This window comes from Schistocerca nitens, chromosome 5, assembly GCF_023898315.1.
Source record: "Schistocerca nitens isolate TAMUIC-IGC-003100 chromosome 5, iqSchNite1.1, whole genome shotgun sequence".
Taxonomy (NCBI): Eukaryota; Metazoa; Arthropoda; class Insecta; order Orthoptera; family Acrididae; genus Schistocerca; species Schistocerca nitens.
This window is the reverse complement of record NC_064618.1, coordinates 828,422,042-828,444,925: the sequence shown is the minus strand read 5'-3', so window position 1 is coordinate 828,444,925 and position 22,884 is coordinate 828,422,042. Positions and strand designations below refer to the sequence as shown.

The following is a 22,884-nucleotide window of genomic DNA, read 5'->3' as shown; positions in this document are numbered from 1 at the left end:
CAGAGTGTCTGGACATTTTGTTTTGAGCCACCTACCGCTTTGACATAAGACGAAAATTTCTTAGGATTTTCTGCCAACTCACTACATAGAACTTTACTTTCGAATTCTTTGAACGCCTCTCGCATAGCCCTCCTCACACTACATTTCGCTTCGCGTAATTTTTGTTTATCTGCAAGGCTTTGGCTATGTTTATGTTTCCTGTGAAGTTCCCTTTGCTTCCGCAGCAGTTTCGTAACTCGGTTGTTGTACCACGGTGGCTCTTTTCCATCTCTTACGATCTTGCTTGGCACATACTCACCTAACGCATATTGTACGATGGTTTTGAACTTTGTCCACTGATCCTCAACACTATCTGTACTCGAGACAAAACTTTTGTGTTGAGCTGTCAGGTACTCTGAAATCTGCTTTTTGTCACTTTTGCTGAACAGAAAAATCTTCCTACCTTTTTTAATATTTCAATTTACGGCTGAAATCATCGATGCAGTAACCGCTTTATGATCGCTGATTCCCTGTACTGCGTTAACTGTTTCAAATAGTTTGGGTCTGTTTGTCACCAGAAGGTATAATATGTTATCGCCACGAGTCGGTTCTCTGTTTAACTGCTCAAAGTAGTTTTCAGATAAAGCACTTAAAAAAAATTTCACTGGATTCTTTGTCCCTGCCACGCCGGCCGGAGTGGCCGTGCGGTTCTAGGCGCTACAGTCTGGAGCCGAGCGACTGCTACGGTCGCAGGTTCGAATCCTGCCTCGGGCATGGATGTGTGTGATGTCCTTAGGTTAGTTAGGTTTAATTAGTTCTAAGTTCTAGGCGACTTATGACCTCAGAAGTTGAGTCGCATAGTGCTCAGAGCCATTTGAACCATTTTTTGTCCCTGCCACCCGTTATGAACGTTTGAGTCTCCCAGTCTGTATCTGGCAAATTAAAATCTCCACCCAGAACTGTAACATGGTGGGGAAATCTACTCGAAATATTATCCAAATTATCCTTCAGGTGCTCAGCCACAACAGCTGCTGAGCCAGGGGGCCTATAGAGACATCCAATTACCATGTCTGGGCCTGCTTTAACCGTGACCTTCACCCAAATTATTTCACATTTCGGATCTCCGTCAATTTCCTTCGATACTATTGCACTTCTTATCGCTATAAACACGCCTCCCCCTTCACTGTCCAGCCTGTCTCTGCGGTATACATTCCAATCAGAGTTCAGGATTTCATTACTGCTTACGTCTGGTTTCAGCCAACTTTCTGTCCCTAGTACTATACGGGCGTTGTGACCGTTTATTAATGAGAGCAGTTCTGGGACCTTTCTATAGACGCTCCTGCAGTTTACTATTAGCACATTAATATTGTTATTCCCTGTTGCATTTTGCCTACTCGTACCTTGCTGCGTCTCAGGAGGCGTCTTGTGGGGCCTAGGGAGGGAATTCTCTAACCTAAAAAACCCACATGTGCACTCCACACGTACTCCGCTACCCTTGTAGCCGCTTCCGGCGTGTAGTGCACGCCTGACCCATTCAGGGAGACCCTACATTTCTCCACCCGATAGCGGAGGTCGAGAAATTTGCACCCCAGATCTCCGCAGAATCGTCTGAGCCTCTGGTTTAAGCCTTCCACTCGGCTCCAAACCAGAGGACCGCGATCGGTTCTGGGAACGATACTACAAATAGTTAGCTCTGATTCCACCCCGCGAGCGAGGCTTTCCGCCTTCACCAATTCCGCCAACCGCCTGTACGAACTGAGGATGACCTCTGAACCCAGACGGCAGGAGTCATTGGTGCCGACATGAGCAACAATTTGCAGTCGGGTGCACCCAGTGCTCTCTATCGCCGCCGGTAGGGCCTCCTCCACATCTCGGATGAGACCCCCCGGCAAGCAGACACAGTTAACACTGACCTTCTTCCCCGACCTTTCCGCTATTTCCCTAAGGGGCTCCATCACCCGCCTAACGTTGAAGCTGCAAATAACTAATAAACCCCTACCCCCGTGTGCCTGCTCGGACCTTGCTAAAGGAGCGGCCACATACAGGCAGAGCGGGCGATGCCACACGGCCAGCCTCCACATTGACCCTCCGCCTCGTGCGCCGTGAACGCGGCTGAACCCGCCACTCCCCTTGGGGAGAGGGTGGCCCAACCGCGCCCGGTACCCGCGAAGATGTGTCGACAGCAGGGACAGCATGTAACACCTGGGGTGTACCGTGAGACGCACCAGACTGCCCACTGCCGCTACACTCCGAGGCAGCAGCCTGAAGACGGCTGACTGCGGCTATCAACACGTTCAGCTGTTCGCGAACAGTGGTCAGCTCCTCCTGCGTCCGTACACAGCAGTCACACATCCTATCCATCCTAAGAAATCAATTTACTGTAGAGAGTTAATCAACTTTTAACTAGACTGCTAATTCACTAAAGGCGGCTGACTAAACTGAGTGAACTGTGGTTGCTAGCCACTTCTTGTAGGTCTATTTAAAAAATTCGTGAACTCTGTCCACATATTTTTTTCTACGCTCACCTTTTACTTATTGTACATGGTCCCCTTCGAAATACTATCCTCCATAATTGATACGCCGCTCCCATCGCCATTTCCACTTCCGAACGCAATCTCGGTACGCGTCTAGCTGGATTCCGCGAAGCGCCATCTGCGAATTTTCTTTGATGGCGCCAATCGTTGCAAATTTTCGTCCATTCAAGGGGGTTTTAAACTTTGGAAATATAAAAAAGTCTTAAGGGATCAGGTCTGCAGGGTATGGAGGATGATTCAGCACAGCGATTGGTTCAAAATGGTTCTGAGCACTGTGGGACTCAACTGCTGAGGTCATTAGTCCCCTAGAACTTAGAACTAGTTAAACCTAACTAACCTAATGACATCACAAACATCCATGCCCGAGGCAGGATTCGAACCTGCGACCGTAGCGGTCTCGCGGTTCCAGGCTGCAGCGCCTTTAACCGCACGGCCACTTCGGCACAGCGATTGGTTTTTTTGTGCAATAGCCACGCACCAACAGGGATGAATGTGCGGGTGCATTATAATGATGCAAGAGCCATGAATTGTCTCGCTACATTTTAGGCCGTTTCCTTCTCATATTCACGCAGACGATGAACTAATCCTTCGAAGACAAAACTACCAACACGGATTTACGTTTGACCTGAGCTGACCTTTTCTTTTCTTTGAGAGCCTTTCTCGACTCACTTGAGACCGGATCTTGGTCTCAACGCTATAACCGCAGACCCACGTCTCCTCACCAGTTATGATTCTCATACCGTTCTCATTTGCGCGATCCAAAAGTTCTTCACAGATTGCGAGGCGAATGTCTTTCTGGTCTTGACTAACGAGCCGTGGGACGAACTTGGCGGCAACACGATGCATTCCAAGATGCTGTCTCAGGATTTCATGACATGATCCAATTGAAACTTTACATTCTTCTGAAATCTCTCGGACAGGCGGTCTTCGATTGGCATGCACAATTTCGTTAACGTTCCTGACAAGAGCGTCGTCGGTAGACGTGGAAGGTCGTCCTGAACGCGGGCCATCTTTAACGTAATCTGGCCATTTTTAAACTTTGTGAACCATTCCTAACACCGAGTACGACTTACGCGGGGCGTTTGAAAAGTCCGTGCAAAAATAAAAACTACCTACGTGTTTGGGGTAAACATTTTTTATATTTCGACAATGGCTCCTTTTAGACATACCCTTCGTCCAATGCTGTTCCAATTTGTTGATCCCTTCAAAATAATAGGAATTGACCAAGTCCGCAAAATAGGTATTAGTTGCTGCAATCACCACCTCGTTTGAATAAAATTGTTGTCCCGCCAGCCATTTCGTCAAATTGGGGAACAAATAGTAGTCCGAGAGAGCAAAGTCTGGAGAATAGTGGGGGGGGGGGGAAATGTGAAACGAGTTGGAATCCAATTTCCATTAATTTTGCGACCACAACTGCTGAGGTGGGTGCTGGTGCATTGTCTTGATGGAAATGGACTTTTTTTGCGGTCCAATCACCTGCGTTTTTCTTGCAGCTCGGTTTTCAAATGGTCCCATAACGATGAATAATATGCACCTGTAATAATTTTACCCTTTTCCAGAGAGTCAATGAGGATTATCCCTCGCGAATCCTAACAGACAGTCGCCATAACCTTTCCGGCCGAAGGCGTGGTCTTCGCCTTTTTTGGTGCAGATTCTCCCTTGGCAACCCATTGCTTAGATTGTTGTTTGGTCTCTGGAGTATAGTAATGTATCCATGTTTATCCACAGTGACGAGACGACGCTTAAAGTCCTGAAGATTCTTCCTGAACAGCTGCAAACCATCCTTGCAACACTTCACACGATTCCGTTTTTCGTCAAGGATGAGCAATCGTAGAACCCATCTTGCGGATAGCTTTCTCATGTCCAAATGTTTATGCAAAATATTATGTATCCGTTCATTCGAGATGCCCACAGCACTAGCAATCTCACGCACCTTAACTCTTCTGTCATCCATTACCATATCATGGATTTTATCAATGATTTTTTGAGTCGTAACCTTCACAGGGCGTCCAGAACGTTCAGCATCACTGTGCCCATATGGCCACTCTAAAAATTTTCAAACCACTTATAAACTGTTCTAATCGAAGGCGCAGAGTCACCGTAATGTTTATCAAGCTTCTCTTTAGTCTCCTGAGGCGTTTTGCCTTTCATGAAGTAATGTTTAATCACCACACGAAATTCTTCTTCGTCCAGTTTTTGACAATCACTCGACTTCCTTGATTCACACGAATGCCAAACACAAAGAAATAGACCAATATGGGTGAAACTTGGTGTGCGTTCTTTCCAAAGATGCTACCAACTAAACATATCCTCGATACGCGCCGGTGGTGCCATCTCTCCTACTTTGCACGGAGTTTTCGAACGCCCCTCGTAAGCACTCATCACCGTACGCTTCTTGCATCATTTCGTGTCTCTCTGTAGAGATTTTCTTGAGTTTCACGCAAAATTTAATGCTAACATTAAAGTTAAAACTTCCGGCATTTACACATTAAACATAGGCGTGTACAGGGATGCCAACCTCACTTCGCTCCAACACACCATTCGCACGAAATTACGAATGTTCCGGAATTTTTTTTGAAGAGACCTTATACAAACGTCTATGAAAACAGTGGCCTGTGTAAATCACCACTAAATGGACGTACGTTCGACCAGTGAGCCCTCAATAAGCGATAAGGATTAGACAGTGATGGCATACATGTACACACAGCAGCACTCTCTTGTGTCACCTGAAGATTTGATGCTGAAGCAAGCTCATTCAGTGAAGGTCTGTCAGACGAAGTGAATGTGAAAGGAAATTCCAGTATCCCTCGAGAATGACACACAACAAAATTTCAGTTAGAACTCGAACGGGACAATATTCGGTCTCTGGGAAAGGGATTCTCATGACGTACATTTCGGTCGTTCTTGTAACACGTGTGTGAAAGAAGCGAATAGGGGGAGAGGGTCGTACGCAGCAACGAACGGGTACTGGACACGCAGTGTAACTACAGCACGTAAAGACCGTCATTTCGTCCGCATGGCCGTAACGGGACGTAATGCTGCGTACAGTGTTCGCTCGACGCTTTGCGACGACGACCGTCCGATGTGGACTGGTCTGGTCGCAGACATGGTATGGCGTCAACTTCTGCTGTCAAGAAACCACAAACGCCTACACTGCAACGGGACCACGAATGCCGCCGCTGGCATGTAGAGTGGCATAGCGTAGCTGCCTCAGATGAGACCAGTTTCGACTTATCCTACAATAATATCGTACACGTACTACACTATCTGGAGACACGTTTTTACTTCCTTTCCAGTTATCTCTCTCACTCTTTGATCCACGCACAGCTTTCTCAATACACACTGCTTCTCCACACAGAACTATTCATCTTTTGCATCCACCTTTTCGAGGTTCGAGGATTTCAAACAATCAACTACAATACAGGACATAGTGAAAACAATGAAAAATATAATGTCACAAACTTGTTCCTCTCACAATCTTTGGTTATCTTGCTTGAATGAGTTTCATATAGCAATGTAATTCACAATTTTCACGCAAAAATGACGACACAAAGATTTTTCATGAATATTAAAGTAATTTCAGCAGGAGAGCAGAGATGTGAACAAAAGCAAACTACCCGTTTCCGTTTATTATAATGTTGTTGTACCAAGAACCGACGTAGATTCTGTTAACATGATGGTACCGGTTGCTAAAATAGCTACTGTTTAAATTTCAACCATTAAGCGTTGTCCACTGAAAGCCAACACGTTTGTAAAAAGACTCAGTTAATCAATATCCATAAGGAAATTCTCCTTATGTACAATCCTGCCTAGAAGTGTCAAACATAATAAAGAACACAGTGAACGTAATTAAGGTAATCAACTAGCATTCCGAATACAATGCTCTTCATAACACACCTTGACAGTTTAGAAGTGTAGGCCTGCAATGCTGAGCGGCACACCGTGAGGAAGTCCATTGCGGGGCGGCTGGATACAGTAAGCCATCTCTAATTCGCACTAACGTTGCTCTGAACAGTGGTGACTAAATCGCAGATTTTCGAGCATAAGGTACTGTATATTCAGGCAGTTCAGTGGCATTTGCAAGACAATGTTCCGGCACAGTGCAAAACCTCCCAGCATTCTTCAGAGAACGGCGAGTACTACAACTTCCCCAGTCTGTATCTTCACCGGACACAGCGCCCTTTGAACACTTCCAGGATATAACTGATCAGTCACTTGTTCGTCATGGTCATCTGACAGCCGTTTTTGACATTTTATGCATATACGCACAAACGCCGTAGAGGGGCGGGATTCCTTAGGAATAAATTTGAACACGTGTGGGCTTCACACAACCCCAAATACTCCACGTCATATATACGAGGGGGTGCGGAAAAAACGAAAAACCTGTATAACACTGCCGTGGGCGGAGCTTGTGCAGTACGCATTTCTGCCGCTAGGCGTGTATAGCGCGACTCATTGCCAGTTCAGTGCCGCCTGTGTTGTCGACTTGGCTTGTTCATTTCATCTGCAGCGGTTGATTTTTGCTAGCGCTGTTTTGTTCTCGTTTCGTTTTCTATGATGGCAAGTTTAAGTGAACAACGTGCAGCTGTGAAATTTTGTTTTCTGCTCGATAAAAAAGCTGCTGAAACTGTTTTAATGCTGAAAATAGCTTATCCAGATGATGCTATAGGAAAAATGTGTACGAGTCATTTTTCGATTTAAGAATGGCGACACGTCGAATGATAAACCTCCTTCTGGACTTCCGTCAGCTGCCCGAATCGACAAAAATATTTTAAAAAAATTGGGAGCTTGTGATGACAGACCGTGGACAGACAATTTATCAACTGTCAGAGATTAGTGGGTTATCTTGGGGACCCGACTGGTGGCACACAGGAGACTAGTTTTTCTACTATGACAACCCACCTCCACACACAGCCATCTCAGACAGTTTTTTGCTGAAAATGGCATGGTTCTGCTGCCCCACGCACCTTACTCCCATAACCGGGATCATTGCGACTCTATTTCCACGCATAAAAAAGGGTATGAAAGGACATCAATTTGAGAACTCTGAAGAAGTCAAGAAAAAAAAACTAATTAGGAGCTGTAAGCAGTTTCTAAAGTTCACTACAAAAAAATATTTCGAACAGTGGAAGACGGTGGGACAAACGTATTAGTTGTCATGGAGAATATTTTGAAGGCGATAAGGTGGTTTTCTAAACAATTTGAAAACATACAGCTTTTAAAAAATAATTCCTTTTTTTTCGGTACCCCTTCGTCATTTAGAGTTCGGTAATTCAACATACACACTCCGCAAGCTACCTTTCAATGTGCGGCGGAGGGCAGTTTGCGTATCACTAAACCGTTTTTCTGTTCCAGTCGTTAATGTTTCGCGGAAAGTACCATTGTTGGCAAGCCTCCGTGTAAGCTTGAACCTCTGCAACCTCACTATCATGATCTTTTCACGCGAGGTAAGTAGGAGGAAGCAGTAAGTTTGCTGAACTTTTTACGAACGTAAGCTCTCAGAACTTTTGCACTAAAGCACACCGTGATGCGGAACGTCTCTATTGTAGCGTCTGCCATTAGAGTTGGTTGAGCATGTCTGTGACGCTTTTGCTCTTATTAAAGGAACTTTTAACGAAACGCGACGTTCTTGTTTGGATCTTCTGTATTTCCTCTACCAGTCCTACCTGGAGTGATCAGCAACATTTAAGTATTGGCCGAACGAGGGTTTTGTACACTACTTCCTTTGTTGACTGACTACATTTCCTTGGGGGGGGGGGGGGGGGGGGGGCAGTGGCAGTTTCTTCCTGTCTGGCATTTGCGTTACTTGCGATTAGTTTTGAATGGTAGGTCAACTGTAAATCGCTCGGAATGCATCTTCCTAGATATTTTATGGATGCGACTTCTTCCCGGGACTGTTCTGCAATCATCTAATCATACAACAGTAGATCTTCCCACCTATTTACGTGCAATGCATTATATTTGTTTATGCAGAGAGACACTGCCAATTCCAGCACCAAGCGTCGATATTCCGCAGGTCTTCCTTTGTTTCTGTACAATTTTCTAGCGTGGTGACTACTCTGTGTGATAACAGCATCATCTCGAAAAGACTCATAGAATTCCGACGTAATATATGAATTGAAGTACTAAAGAAACTGGTACAGACACTCGTATTCAAATACAGAGATACGTAAACAGGCAGAATACGACGCTGCGGTCGGAAACGCCTATGTAAGACGACAAATGTCTGGTGCAGTTGTTAGATCGGTTACTGCTGCTATAACGGCAGGTTATGAAGAATTAAGTAAGTTTGTTTTCCCGTACGACCATTTCACGATTAAATCATGAATCTGGTAAAACATCAAATCTCCGACATCGCTGCGGCCGGAAAAAGATCCTCCATGAACGGGCCCAACAACGACTGAAGAGAATCGTTCAACGTGGCAGAAATGTAACCCTTCCGCAAATTGCTGCAGATTTCAATGCTGGGGTATCAAGAAGTGTTGGCGTGCAAACCATTCAACGAAATATCATCGGTAAGAGCTTTCGGAGCCGAAGGCCCATTCTTGTAGCCTTGATGACTGCACGACACGAGGCTTTACGTCTCGCCTGCGTCTGTGAACACCAACACTGGACTGTTAATGACTGGAAACATGTCGCCTGGTCGGACAAGTCTCGCTTCAAATTGTATCGAGCGGATGGACGTGTAGGGGTATGGAGACAACCTCATGAATCCACGGAGCCTGCATGTCAGCAGGGGACTGTTCAAGCTGGTGGAGGCTCTGTGACGCGGCGGGACGAGTGCAGTTGGAGTGATATGGGATCCCTGATGCGTCTAGATAAGACTCTGGCAGGTGACAAGTACATAGGCATCATGATCGATCACGTGCACCCATTCATGTCCATTGCGCAATCCGACGGCCTTGGGCAATTCCAGCAGGACAATTCGACACCCCACCAGTCAAGAATTGCTACAGAGTGGCTCCAGGAACACTCTTCTGAGTTTAAATACTTCCGCTGGCCACCGAACATGAACATTATTGAGCATATCTGGGATGCCTTGCAACGTGCTGTTCAGAAGAGATCTCCACCCGCTGGTACTCTAACGGATTTGTGGTCAAGCTCTGCAGGATTCATGCTGTCAATTCCCTCCAGCACTACTTCAGACATTAGTCGAGTCCATGCCACGTCGTGTTGCGGCACTTCTGCGTGCTCGTAGGGGCACTAGGCGATATTAGGCCCATGTACGTGTTTCTTTGGCTCTTCAGTGTATATACTGCGAAATGTATTGCAACACCCCTTGGAGTACGCGCGAAGTTACTTTAAATCAGAAGATTTCTCTCGGTTGACAATGACATACTGGGTTCTGTTTGCTATAAACAGTTCAGTCCGACCGGGGAGCTGGTTTAATACTACGCACGCTCGTATTTCGATCACTAAGCGCTAGTGCAGAACTGTATCTGACGCCTCCCCAAAGTCGCAGGATATGGCATCAAACAGGGTGAGATGGATTGCACGACTTTCGGTCTCCATAAATGTCATTATACATTTGCGTATAAGATGTTCAAACATTCTACATAACAACGTCAGAGATAGCCTACGGTTTTTTGCGCCTGTTCGACGACCCTTCTTGAAAACGGGAGCGACCCATTCTTTTCTATCATGAGGAACGCTTTATTTCATCTGAGGCTTACGGTACACTGCTGCTAGAATAGGAGCGGGTTCTCTCGCATACTTTATGTGGAATCATCTTAGTATATCACATCAGGTGGCCTTTCCTCTGTTGAGTGATTTCAGTTGCTTTTCTATCCTGTGTATCTCTCATTCTGACGTTGGTTGGTCCGACGATTTGAAAAAGGAACTACAGTAGGACCTTCCTCAGTGAAGCAGTTTAGGAAAAAGACGCTTAGCATTTCGACCTTCTCTCTTTCGTCCTCCGCTTCCATGCCATTAATGTCACACAGTGAACGGACGGCTCGATCCGTTTACTAACTTTCGTCAGGTCGGTAGATACAATATTACTTTAGAATTCGTTGAACGCTAATCACTTCTGCTGTGTCGTTTAGTAATCTATTGACAAACTAAACTTCTGTTACACGCACACTTTTGAAATTTTCATTAATGTCAGTATGTACGCTAATTCGATGTAAACAAACGAACATGTCAGACGGACTGTTCCCGCAATACGGGGGAGGAACACAGACATCGAAACACCAAGAATACAACACATTACCATGCCTAATATAGCTTACGAGAGCCTTTGGCACTCAAAACAGCTTCCAATCGCCTCGATGATGATCATGATGAGTTGGGTTGAGGGGGCGTTCGACACCACGGTCATCAGCGCGCTGACGAAAAATCAACATGAAATCTCATGGGTGGGGACGAAGGCTGTCCCCACATGCAGAGCAGTTTATAACGTACTAAAATCTGCCGCCCTTCCCCACCAGTATAGGGATGAGACCTGATAGTTGGCAAAATTGCGCCACTCTTAACACTGGTATCGGTATCTGCGAGGACGGTGGGCTCCAATCGTCTCGAAACGGATAAATGAAGGTCTTGCATGGTTTTCAAAGGAATCATATACCGTTCTTCCTGGAAAATAGCGGAAAGTCCAATTAATGATGATGGAGGTGGATAGAGATCACGTATCCAACACTCCAAAGTAGACAACAAAGGCTCAATAATATTGAGATCTGGTGACTTTAGTTGTTAGGGGATTTGCGACAGTTCATCCTCTTGCTCATGAAGTCATCGACGATTCGAGCTGTGTAAACAGCAATCCCGTCGTCGTGGAAAACACCTTCACCATTGGGGAACACACACTGTATCATGGGATTGGCCTTAAATGCCAAAACGGTTACATAATCTTCGGTAGTAATGCGACCTTGCAGCGTATCCAAAGGTCTGAAAGAATACCACGAAATGGCTGCTCAGACCATCACCGAATCCAGTTTGTTTCACTCCCGAACAGAGGTTGGAAACGCGAGTGCAACAAGACTAATCCGACCATATGATTTTCTTCCATTGCTCCACAGTCTCGGTTTTAAGGACTTTGGCACCACGTTTTCTTGTTAAGGGTAAAGACTATTGCAGCTTTCGTCGTATTATTTGTCATGATAACCCTTTTTAATAACCGTCTGTGGCGATCACTCAACACATTTTTGACCGTATTGTGGCTTAGCGGATGTTGTTTATCCGTTTTCCCCGTACGCAGCATGAATCTTCGATGTAAGGCCTATTGAAAAACCAAACTGTTCGGCTACCTTCGTAACAGAAACTCACACAATACGAGAACCAACAATTTGCCCACGTTAAAATTAACTTGGCTCGACATAATGCACTCAGAAGTGCACAGAACAGCGTTCTGACCACGACTGACACTTCTAACGTATTGAGCGCATCGCAAAGTGCCGTTCGCGGTCAAACACAACAGCGCAACCTGCAGGCTTTGCTAGCATCTGCTCTCGTGTTTAATGAATTTCTCGCGGTGTCTCCATATTTTGTCCAACCACTGTACACGACGGACCGTTGTATTTCCGGAGATTTATTGCTCTCTCCGCACGAAGTACCAAGTGTACCGGTATGAAATGAGCGTTAAGATATAAATGTGTCGATAGGGAACATTTGTTGTGAACGAGCCTAAATTTTTTTTTTGTTTGGTTGGTATGACATCTGTCCAAGATATTTAGTATACATCAAGTCATGGAACAAACATATGTTTTCATCGTGTTAACAATGTCGAATTTTGTACCAGAAAGTGATGATTTGCGGAAAGCATTAATTTTTTTTTCATTTGAAAAAAAAAAAGTGCTGCAGAGTCGCACAGAAGGCTTGTCGAGGCAATGGTGATCATGCAGAAGCAACGTGCAAGAGATGGTTTCAACGGTTCAGAAATAATGATTTTGATGTAAGAAATGAAAAACGTGGAAGACCACCAAAAAAGTTCGAAGACGCCGAATTGCAAGCAATATTGGATGAATATGATACTTTGAGTCAGAAGCAAATGGCAACAATGCTAAATGTTGCACAACAATCAATTTCAGACTGTTTGAAAGTTATGGGAAAGATCCAGAAGTGTGGAAAATGGGTTCCACATGAATTGAATGAAAAACAGATGGAAAACCGAAAAACCATTTGTCAAATTTTTCTTCAAAGACATGAAAGAAAATCAATTTTGCATCGAATTGTTACTGGCGATGAAAAATGGATTTATTTTAAGAATCCTAAACGGGAAAAATCATGGGTTAATCCGGGACAGCCATCAACATCGACTGCAAAACCAGATCGATTCGGCAAGAAGACAAAGCTCTGTGTTTGGTGGGATCAGAAAAGTGTGGTGTATCATGAGTTTCTAGAAACGAAAAAAGACCAGAACGGACCAGGAGACATGTCAAAGTAATTATTTTACACGACAATGCACCTGCACACAAAGCAAAACTGGTTCAGGATACAATCAAAACACTTGGCTGGGAGCTGCTACCCCATCCGCCGTATTCAGCAGACTTGGCCCCTTCCTACTACCATTTGTTCTCATCAATGGGACACGCATTGGCTGAGGAACACTTCGATTCCTACGAAGAAGTCGAAAACTGGGTGTCTGATTGGTTTGCTTCAAAAGACGAACATTTCTATTGGCGTGGTGTCCACAAATTGCCAGAAAGGTGGTCAAAATGTATAGAAAGCAATGGTGAGTACTTTGAATAAAATGTTTTTACTTTTCAATTCAAAATTAGTGTTTCATTTGCACAAAAAAACGCTCATTTCATACCGGTACACCTGGTAGAGGGCACCCCCTCTACCAGTTTATGAAACGTTGACGCGTGTACTTTTCTCCTAGACGAGCGGCCTGGCCACTGGTCGGCACTCTCAAGGCGCTGATGTAGCGTGGAAACGCGCGACGGGCCACGGCGGAGGAGGTCCCGAGCCATTGATGAGATGAGCGGCGCTCTGCCCATAATCGCCTCCATCTGCGCGAGGGCTAACAATAGCCCGCAGCGGCCCAAGTGGGCCACCGTCTGCGTCGCCGCCACTCCGGCTGAAGTTCATTGGCACGCAGCCTTTGCGTTTGGACGGGCACGTACAAACAACTGCCCAAGTCTGAAAGCGATACGCTGAGCGTGCCTATTGATGCATCCCACTTGCGTCAGTGAGCACGTTCGTGTGGCTTGATTTTTTTTTTTCCTCTCGAAGCGGTCTCGACGCGTTTTAGTGAACGAGACCGCAGCCATCCTATACACTGATTGCAATATCAGTACGCTCATGCAAGCACGCGCAAAGTTGTGGACAGACGAGAGTACCAAAATAAGCGAGTGTACGCTTGACGTATGAGATGTGAAAAGCAAGTATCAAAGATTAGTGGAAGAAAGCAAAGGGCGATTGGCGTTCAATGTCTTGTCGAATACGAGGTCATTACAGACGAAGCATAAAGTAGACAGTGATGAGACAAAGTGAGGCGTGGCCTTTCCAAGAAACCATCCCGATGACGATGTTTATGCCTGGAAGCTAAAGCGAACGTTCGCTAAGCAGAGGTCAAAAGCTGGTAAATGTCGTGGGGGAGACATCTCTAATAGACAGAAAAGACCTTACTGGCATTCTACCTTCATTGAGCTCCCCTTCCCTTGGATTCCGACTGCGAACTACTGCTGTCTGTGCCCACGCTGGTCATGCTACTTTCGTGTTGTTACGGTCAGGTGGATTTTAATTGGCTGAATCCGCGTTTACAGCTTTGCTGCGAGGAAGTTGCCTATTTGGTTCGGAACGAAGTTTGTCAACTTGTGCTTCCTATACACACTCTCACGGCTATCGCTAAGGCTACAGTATTTAACACTTAGCATGCAGCCGACGTAATATTACGTTGGTTACGGCGAATGGCAAAGAGCGATAGGCGCAATATTACGCCATACAAGTTTGTATGTTTTTCCGCGATGTCGGACGTATATCTGCGACTCCAGCAACTCCCTTGCGGTCTAATGACTTCGTAGTAGGCCTATCTACTGCGATCGCTGTGTGTCAAAAGCGGACAGCATCAGCATAAAAAACTGTTCTTACTGAAACGTTTGTTATTGTCACTCCATAGACAAATGATGTGTACACTCTTGACTGCACTATGAATTCTGAATTTTATTTTGATTTTGTGCTCCACATGGCTTTTGTAAACTGGCTATGAAAGAAATTTAAACCCAAATACATGTTTAGCAACGTACTTTAATACAAGAATTGTTTTTCTATTTTTTGCTTCAACTGTTACTGCTGTATTGAAATTTCGCTTGTGTATCCAGTTTTTGCACTATCAGTACAAAAAATAGTATATTTACAGCAGAATCTTCAGCTACTGATTTCTAGAAAACAAGTTGTATCTTCGGGGGGCCGGGGAAGGGGAGGGGGGAAGAGAGAAAAAGGTAGGATTTTAGCCAGCCTGAAGGTACTGAGGACTGCATTCGACACCAGCATCTTAACTGTTAAAGGAACCGCACAATGCCACTGCGTCCTACGTATGGCTGATCATAATTTCTCAAATCCAGATGCTCTACAATTCCATGTGGCCTAACGGGCAGGTAAGTGTTGGGAAAAAGTATTACCTGTTAAGTGGCACAAAAATGGTTCAAATGGCTCTGAGCACTATGGGACTCAACTGCTGAGGTCATTAGTCCCCTAGAACTTAGAACTAGTTAAACGTAACTAACCTAAGGACATCACAAACATCCATGCCCGAGGCAGGATTCGAACCTGCGACCGTAGCGGTCTTGCGGTTCCAGACTGCAGCGTTAAGTGGCACACATTCGAGCACTCTTGAAATCCTCAACGTAAACAGCTTTTCAGGTACGGCCTCGTTAACTATCTCCTACTTTACTTTGTATCATTGGCCAATACTGTCGAAAAACGAATGCAGATGTCACATCTTGGAAAGAATGGAGAGCAAGAAGTGGGCATAACGCTGTCCGGTAAAGCATTATTTAGTTTTCCTCTTAGGGAAATACTGTTAACCCGCCCATGAGTGGACGCCACTGTTTTAGCTGCCAGGACAAAAGGGAAACAAAGAACGTCATGACGTATGAGGAGGTGGTTTTTAGAACCAAACCAGGTGTGTAGATACGTTTAGGATATGGGAAAAAATTATCGTATCCTTTTGAAAGGCATCACTCTCGGAAAACAGAAAATCCACAAAATATCTGCGAGTACGCATACGAAGCGAGTTATCGCGAAAGAACCACATGAAACTAACTCCAGATAAAGCAGATGCTAGACAGATTTACTGGAAGAATCCTCAGGGAATGTAGTCTATCAACAAAGGAAGTAGCTTAAATGGCTCTGAGCACTATGGGACTCAACTGCTGAGGTCATTAGTCCCCTAGAACTTAGAACTAGTTAAACCTAACTAACCTAAGGACATCACAAACATCCATGCCCGAGGCAGGATTCGAACCTGCGACCGTAGCGGTCTCGCGGTTCCAGACTGCAGCGCCTTTAACCGCACGGCCAGGAAGTAGCTTACAAAACGCTCGTTCGACCAATACTTTAATAACGCTCAACAGTCTCGGATTCATCCGTGACAGGATTGATAGAGGAAATAGAGAGGACCCAGATAAGAGCAGCACGTTTCGCTACGGGTTCATTTGGTATGCGCAAGAGCGTCACGGAGATGTTCAGGCAACTCTAGTGGTATAGACTGCAAGAGAGGCGTTCTGCTTCACGTTGTGGTTTACACTAAAACGTGTACTGTTAAGTTTGCGACAGCGTACTTGTCTAGAAGATCCAGTCAATAAATTACCTCCTCCAACGCGTATGTCGCAGAGAAACCATGACGATAAAATTAGAGAGATTCTAGCCGACACATAGGCTCGCCACGAATCGTTCTTCCTGAGAAACATTGGCGACTGGAAGAAGGAAAGCGACAAGTGACACTGGTACATAAATACACCGTCCGCCATACGTCGTACGGTGCCTTGCAGATCACTGAGCAGGCAAAGGAAGGAGAGATGGTATGTACAAAGCTTCTGATCACCAGTCTTTCTGCTAATGCCCTGGATTAAATTCCAAGCATCTCCGCAGTGTCTCGTGGCGTGGGTGCATGTGACACTGTTGATAGTTACCCGTCCGTCGGATGGGGACAGTCAGTTCGGCCGCCCCCTTGGTGCTATTCTAGATGAATAGGTTACGTGCCAGAACAGGGTTTGACCCAATCCCTTCCCTTCATCTACAGCGACACAAACCAAGCACTACACAGTAGAAGCACCCATCACAGTCATGCACACGACACATACAAGATGTTTGGTTTGTGGGGTCCTCAACTACACGGTGATCAGCGCCCCAGTGCTCGTACACCGTCCAATTTTTTTTAGACGCTCCAATTTTTTCACAATCCAATCTAGCCACTGTTAAAAATGACAATGAAATGATGATGACACCACGAACACCAAGTCCCCGGGCAGAGAAAAACCCCCAGGAATTGAACTGGGGACCCGTGATCCAGAGGCAGCAATGCTAGCCACTTTTTTTTAAAAACTCATTTTGTGCGATATAGTTCGTTGCGTTTGGTCGGGGCGGACGTCACAAGACATCCCTTCAAATTGATCGTTGGTTCCTTGACTCAGTTTTTTTTATTACAGAGAGCACACAGCCCTCTGACCGAACACGCTTGGGCTACCGTGCCGGCTCCACTAGACCACGAGCTTCGGGCCCACACACATATACAAAACTGACACTTCAGAACATGTCTAAGGCAGGCATTGACAAACCACCTTCACTAGGACCTTGTCTGAAACGACGATCCAGGATTCCTGCATTTGATTCCCTACAATCATTCTCTGAGTGTGGGGTATTTTGAACACACACAATGATACACGTACACACGTAACAACAATAAAAATAATAATAATAATAATAATAACGGGCATTAAGATTAATAATACTGATTAGCTTAGCACATTTGAACCCCTGTTTAGACCTATCTGAAACAGAAGGGACAATGAATGAGATGACTGAAAATGCACTGACAATGGCTACTAGAAAGTAAGTCTAACCATAAAGGGCTGTGTGACGGAGGGGAGTGGGGTAGTGTAGCGAGAGGGAGTGCTGTCAAGACTGGAGTGCGGACAAGTCTAGTGGAGGGTGACCCTCAGGCGACCAACTATCCTAAAACTATTTATAAATCAACTAGTGTGTCTTGGCGCGAGCTTTAAGGTACAGATCTCCATCGCTTTCCTATTCTCTGATTTCATCCAAAATCACACTATCTGCCGTGCTAGGCCAGAGCGCAACTTTTGTCACATTCGACCCGGACTGCGTACCCTGCTACAGTACTGAACCGCATAGAAGAATTCTGTGAGTAGTGGCACTGACGCAGCGTCAGAGGGCCTCTCAAAAAGCTGAGGGACGGCCCCTCTGCCTAAGTGCAGCACGCCCACTCAGGCCGCGGCGTGTTGCAGCTGCGTCCAGTCCACAAACAAGTTCCCGCTTCCAGCTTCCTGCTTCCTCCCCTCGCCGCCGCCCCCCCCCCCTCCCCGCCAAACTACACAGTCACCAATCCCGTACCACAGGCAGCGGCAGCGGCGCAGGTGTCTCCAGCGTAAAACGGGCCCGCGGTTAACCGAAAGCCGTTCGTAAACAAACACTTTAGGGCCACTACGAGCGCGCTGAGAGGGCGACGTGACGAGTACTGCGTTTCCCTCCTGTTTGCTAAAACCAGTTCACGCTGGAACAAAAACAAAACAGTATAGAAATGCAGCTAGAACTTGTTGATATTGCCTAATGCAAGAAGTTGGCTAGCACAAACAGTTTTAGACAAAGTTCTACCACCGAAAGTGCGCTATTTTGCTTTACTGTTCGCTTAGACGCAAGATGTAACTAGCCCGTTCTTGCGGCAATGCTGAAATCAAATTTGTATCCCACTCTGACCAAAACCAATGTGCAAAAAATGTTCTCTACTATAGAGGAACTGAAAATAGAAATGGCGTTTTGCGATTAACGTTTGTAACAAACAAGGAAGTAACATAAATGCAGGCATCCTTTTGTAAAACAAATTTTGAGTGGAGCAGGCCATATCCGTATAGCTTAAGAGACAGAAATGCGAATTTTGCGGTTACGGTCAAAGATATTTTATTCCGGAAAGAATACACGTAAAAGCTGTCGTCGTCGTCGCCGCCGCCGCCTTCTTCATCTCTGTGTAACTACTGCATCCTAAATCCATTTGAAACCTCCATCTGTATTCAAGTCTTCAGCTCCCTCGACAATTCCTTTCTCCACACCTCACATGCTCCCATTACCAAATTGACAATTCATCCCTTCTTTTAGTCAAGTTGTGCTATAATTTCTTTATCCCCCGACTTGATTCACCAGCTCACTTGATATTCGATCTGACCATCTATCCTCCAGTATACTTCTGTAGCATCACATTTCAAAATATCTCTCTCTCTCTCTCATCCAAATTGCCTATCGTCTGCCGTTGTGGCCGAGCGCATCTAGGCGCTTCAGTCCGGAACCGCGCTGCTGCTACGGTCGCAGGTTCGAATCCTGCCTCTGACATGGATGTGTGTGATATACTTAGGTTAGTTACGTTTAAGTAGTTCTATGTCTAGGGGACTAATGACCCGAGATGTTAGGTCCCAAAGTGCTCAGAGCCATTTGAACCCTTTGAGCCTATCGTCTGCGTATCATTTCCATACAAGGCTACAATGTAGCAAATACCATCAGAAAAGACTTCCTAACAAATTTATACCACATATTATTCTTTTTCAGAAAAACTTTTCTTGTAATAACATGTCTGCATTTTATGTCCCCTCTACTTCGGCCATCATCAGTTATTGTGCTGCCCAAATACCGAAACTCAATCACTTTTAGTATCTTATTTTCTAATGTAATTTTATCAGCATCGCCTGATTTACTTACATGGTATTCCAATACCCTTGTTCACTTTATTGATGTTCTTAATCTCTTTCCAAGACACTATCCACTCCAGTCAACTGCTCTTCAAAGTACTTAGGCGTCCCTGACAGAACTACAATGTCATAGGCAAACCGCAGCTTTTATTTCTCCCTCAACTTCAATTCCTTTTCAAAATATCTCTTTGGTTTCCTTCACAGCTTGCTCATTGTACAGATTAAATAAATGCTAACTTATTTTCTGGACAAGGACCGCTAGTTCCACAGCTGCATATAATCAGTCACATCAGGCAATTTAGAGAATATGAAAACAGCAGAATGTGTTCAGTGAGCAATGAATAATAGATTGAACTAATTACAAAAATTGTACACTGTAGGAAAAGAATACTTTAAAAAAGCCTTAAATGCTATCTATAAAGAAAAACATGGTGCAGGGGTAACGTCTTGACTACTCAAAAATGCGATAAGCTGTCACACAGAGTTAACACGGCAACCCGCAACAACGTTCTGGGTTCGCGTCCAGGAGGAAGTACGGACGGCCAGATGCAATGAGAAACACAGGCCGGCAACAGGCGGCTCATCGACCCGCTGTTGTGAAAACAGTCAGCAAGACGTGCGTCCCGGCAGCAATGAACGCGAGGCAGGCGTGTCTCGAAACACGTCCACCGCGTCGCGGCGAGTTTGACTGCGGTGTCGGACTGTCTCCTGCAGAGTGTTCAGCAACCGACTACACTAGCCACAGTAACTGCGTTTGGTAAGTATGTGCGCGAACCCTCGACTTGTAAATAGTCACTTCTGAATGCAATCAGTTACCAAACAAGACTCTGTACGAAACGGTTGAAGGCGCTATTCAAAATATTGCTCAAGTGCGAGAGACCTTTAGAATATGGCTGGTTTGAGGAACGGGAAACCGTCACGGAAATGCTGAAAAGCCGGAATTGGCAGACGCTTCAAGTGAAACGCCTATTATCACGCTGAAGCCTACCTATAGAGGATCAGAAAACAGTTTTATGTGATCTATTTAAGCCCCCTACTTACAATTCCCGCGAAGTTCCGCAAAATTAGCAATGGATTAATTATTTCTTTCTGCGGTCCATATCCTAACATGTGGTATAGGGGGAAGTCAAGTGGAAACGAGACAGATGGGGAAGTAAGGAAACTTTATTATTTCAAAAGTAATCGCTATAACTATTAATTTATACCACTGCGAGATAAGACGGTCAGTGCCTCCATGAAAAAACGTTTGCGGTTGACAATGGAACCATGATTGCACCGACCCGTGCACCTCTTCGTCCGAGTCAAAATGGCCCCGAGTATCTTTCTCCAGGATCCCAAAAATATGGAAATTGCACGGGCAGCGATCGGGACAGCGTGGAGTATGCGTGGGGTCTCTCCAGTGGAACTTCTGCAGCGTAGTCGGAACAACAGGCATGCCACTTTCGGTAAAATCATGACTTTTTTCACCGATTCCAAAGGCCCGCTGCTCATTGACTTTCTGGAACACGGTGCCACAATTGCCAAAACACTTTGCAAAAACTGAAGCGCACCATCAAGTCCAAACGGCATGTTGGCATCACTGGGTTGTAGGATAATGTCTGCCCACATGTTGCCAAAGTTGTTTAGACTGCGTTGCACAAGATTCGCTGGGATGCCCTTACACATCCTCCATACAGTCCCGATTTATATAATTTTGAAGTCCTGAAGACAGACAATCGTGCCCGTCGATTCGCAGAATAACTGCTCTGCACGCTAGCGAAACATTTTAACAATGAAGGCACTGACCATCTTGCGTCTCAGTGGGACAAATGTGTTAACGGTTGCGGCGATTACTTTTGAAATAATAAACATTTTACTTACTTTTTTTTCCACATGTCTCGTTTTCATTTGACTGCGACTCATACAAGACCAGTTGCGACCCTTAGAAGCCAAGGGGTGTAAGGGACAAATTTTTTGAATGAGTTAAGTGTAGATTCCAGTGGTTAAAGCAGACACTAATCTACGTGGTCAATACATACAAGTAAAAAGCAGTCTGGCACTGACACCTAGTGGCTGAAAGGGAAACTGCTAAAACAATACTATATTCTTGTTGAAGGTCAAAGGCTATTAGTGTACTCTTAGCTATCAAGTGATTACAAACAGCTCCGTTTTCCTAGCTGATCTTTAACAGAATCTAGTCAATTTAAAATTATACTGATTCTTTGTGATTTATTTTTTATTCCCTACACTATCCTTTAATGTTACGGTTGTTTTTGAATTATAAAAAGTAAATGCACATCTGTGGAAAATGTCGGGCAGAAGAAAGTGAATCGAACCTCAATTTAAGTGTTCGTGTTTTATCACGTTCTTTTAAACATTATATTGTGAATAAATTTACAAATAATTTGTTACTGAATAAGTAAATACACATATTAATATCTATCATTAGCTACTTTGTAACTAAGTGACTGTGTTTTGGAATACACTATACACTACATACTGTGCATATTCATAGTATAGGGTCAGAACAATTTTGAGAATACAGGATGTATAATACTCTGTACTTCATTTGCAGACAGTAATACAGAAAAACTTTTTAACCTGATGTAGAACCTGTCTAATCCACTCAAAGCGAATCTTCACTTCAAAATGGAAGGAAGATTAGGAAGACCACAGAATCGGAAATGAAATAAAAATGCTAGACTTCGAAATGAAGGGAAACAGTATACTGATCGGCAGGAGAAAGTTCATGAACGTAAGAGGGTAAGGCCGTATGGTCACAACTGCCGATTTAAATGAAACGAAAATATTAGTAAGATGAACGACAACAAATATTTGGTGAATATTGGCCTCTAGGAAATAAAAGAGCCAAGGCGGCCTAAAAAGGGCTTCTTCAGAGTATGTAAACAGCTTCTTTTGTTGACGTTTGATAAGTAACAAATGTGTTACCAATGTCTTGTGTAAGAAAGAAATCGTCCACTGAATTTCCACCAAAAGACTGTAGAGATCACAAAAAAAGGAAACAAGATCCCTGATGAACACGTTTAGACTGTTAACGACCACATAAACTCATTTTCGAAATACAGCACTCATTACAACAAAGAAATTTCCTAGCGCTAAGTATTTGGATCGTAGGCTAAATATAGCCAAAATGTATGAAACCTTTCTACAGTTTTCTGCTGAAAACCATTTAACATCTGTTAAAGAGTGTTACTATTGATTTGTGTTCAATATGGCCTTCAATCTGGGTTTTCCTATACCTTGTACTGATGATTTCAAGTCGTGTGACCTGTTGAGAATCTGATAGTTCATGGAGATTCAAAAATGTTCAGACACTGTTACTTGAAAAGGAATTATATATGCGTAAGGCACAAAAATCTAGAGAAGCAAAAAGACAGGGCAAAAGAACATTCAAAATATGACAGTTCGCAAACAGCAATATGTTTCGACCTAGATAAGACATTCCCTATACCTCTGCTTTCTTGCAGCAGAGCGAATTATCCTAGAGAATTGAAGACCTACAATTTTTGTATATA

General features: G+C 44.6%; 1 protein-coding gene across 4 annotated transcripts in view; it reads right to left on the bottom strand.

Moving 5' to 3' along the window:
• The window catches only part of LOC126259335 (ras-specific guanine nucleotide-releasing factor RalGPS2), a 405,447-nt gene that overhangs the window by 74,921 nt on the left and 307,642 nt on the right, over positions 1-22,884 (bottom strand). The gene's annotated exons all lie outside the window — the stretch shown is intronic.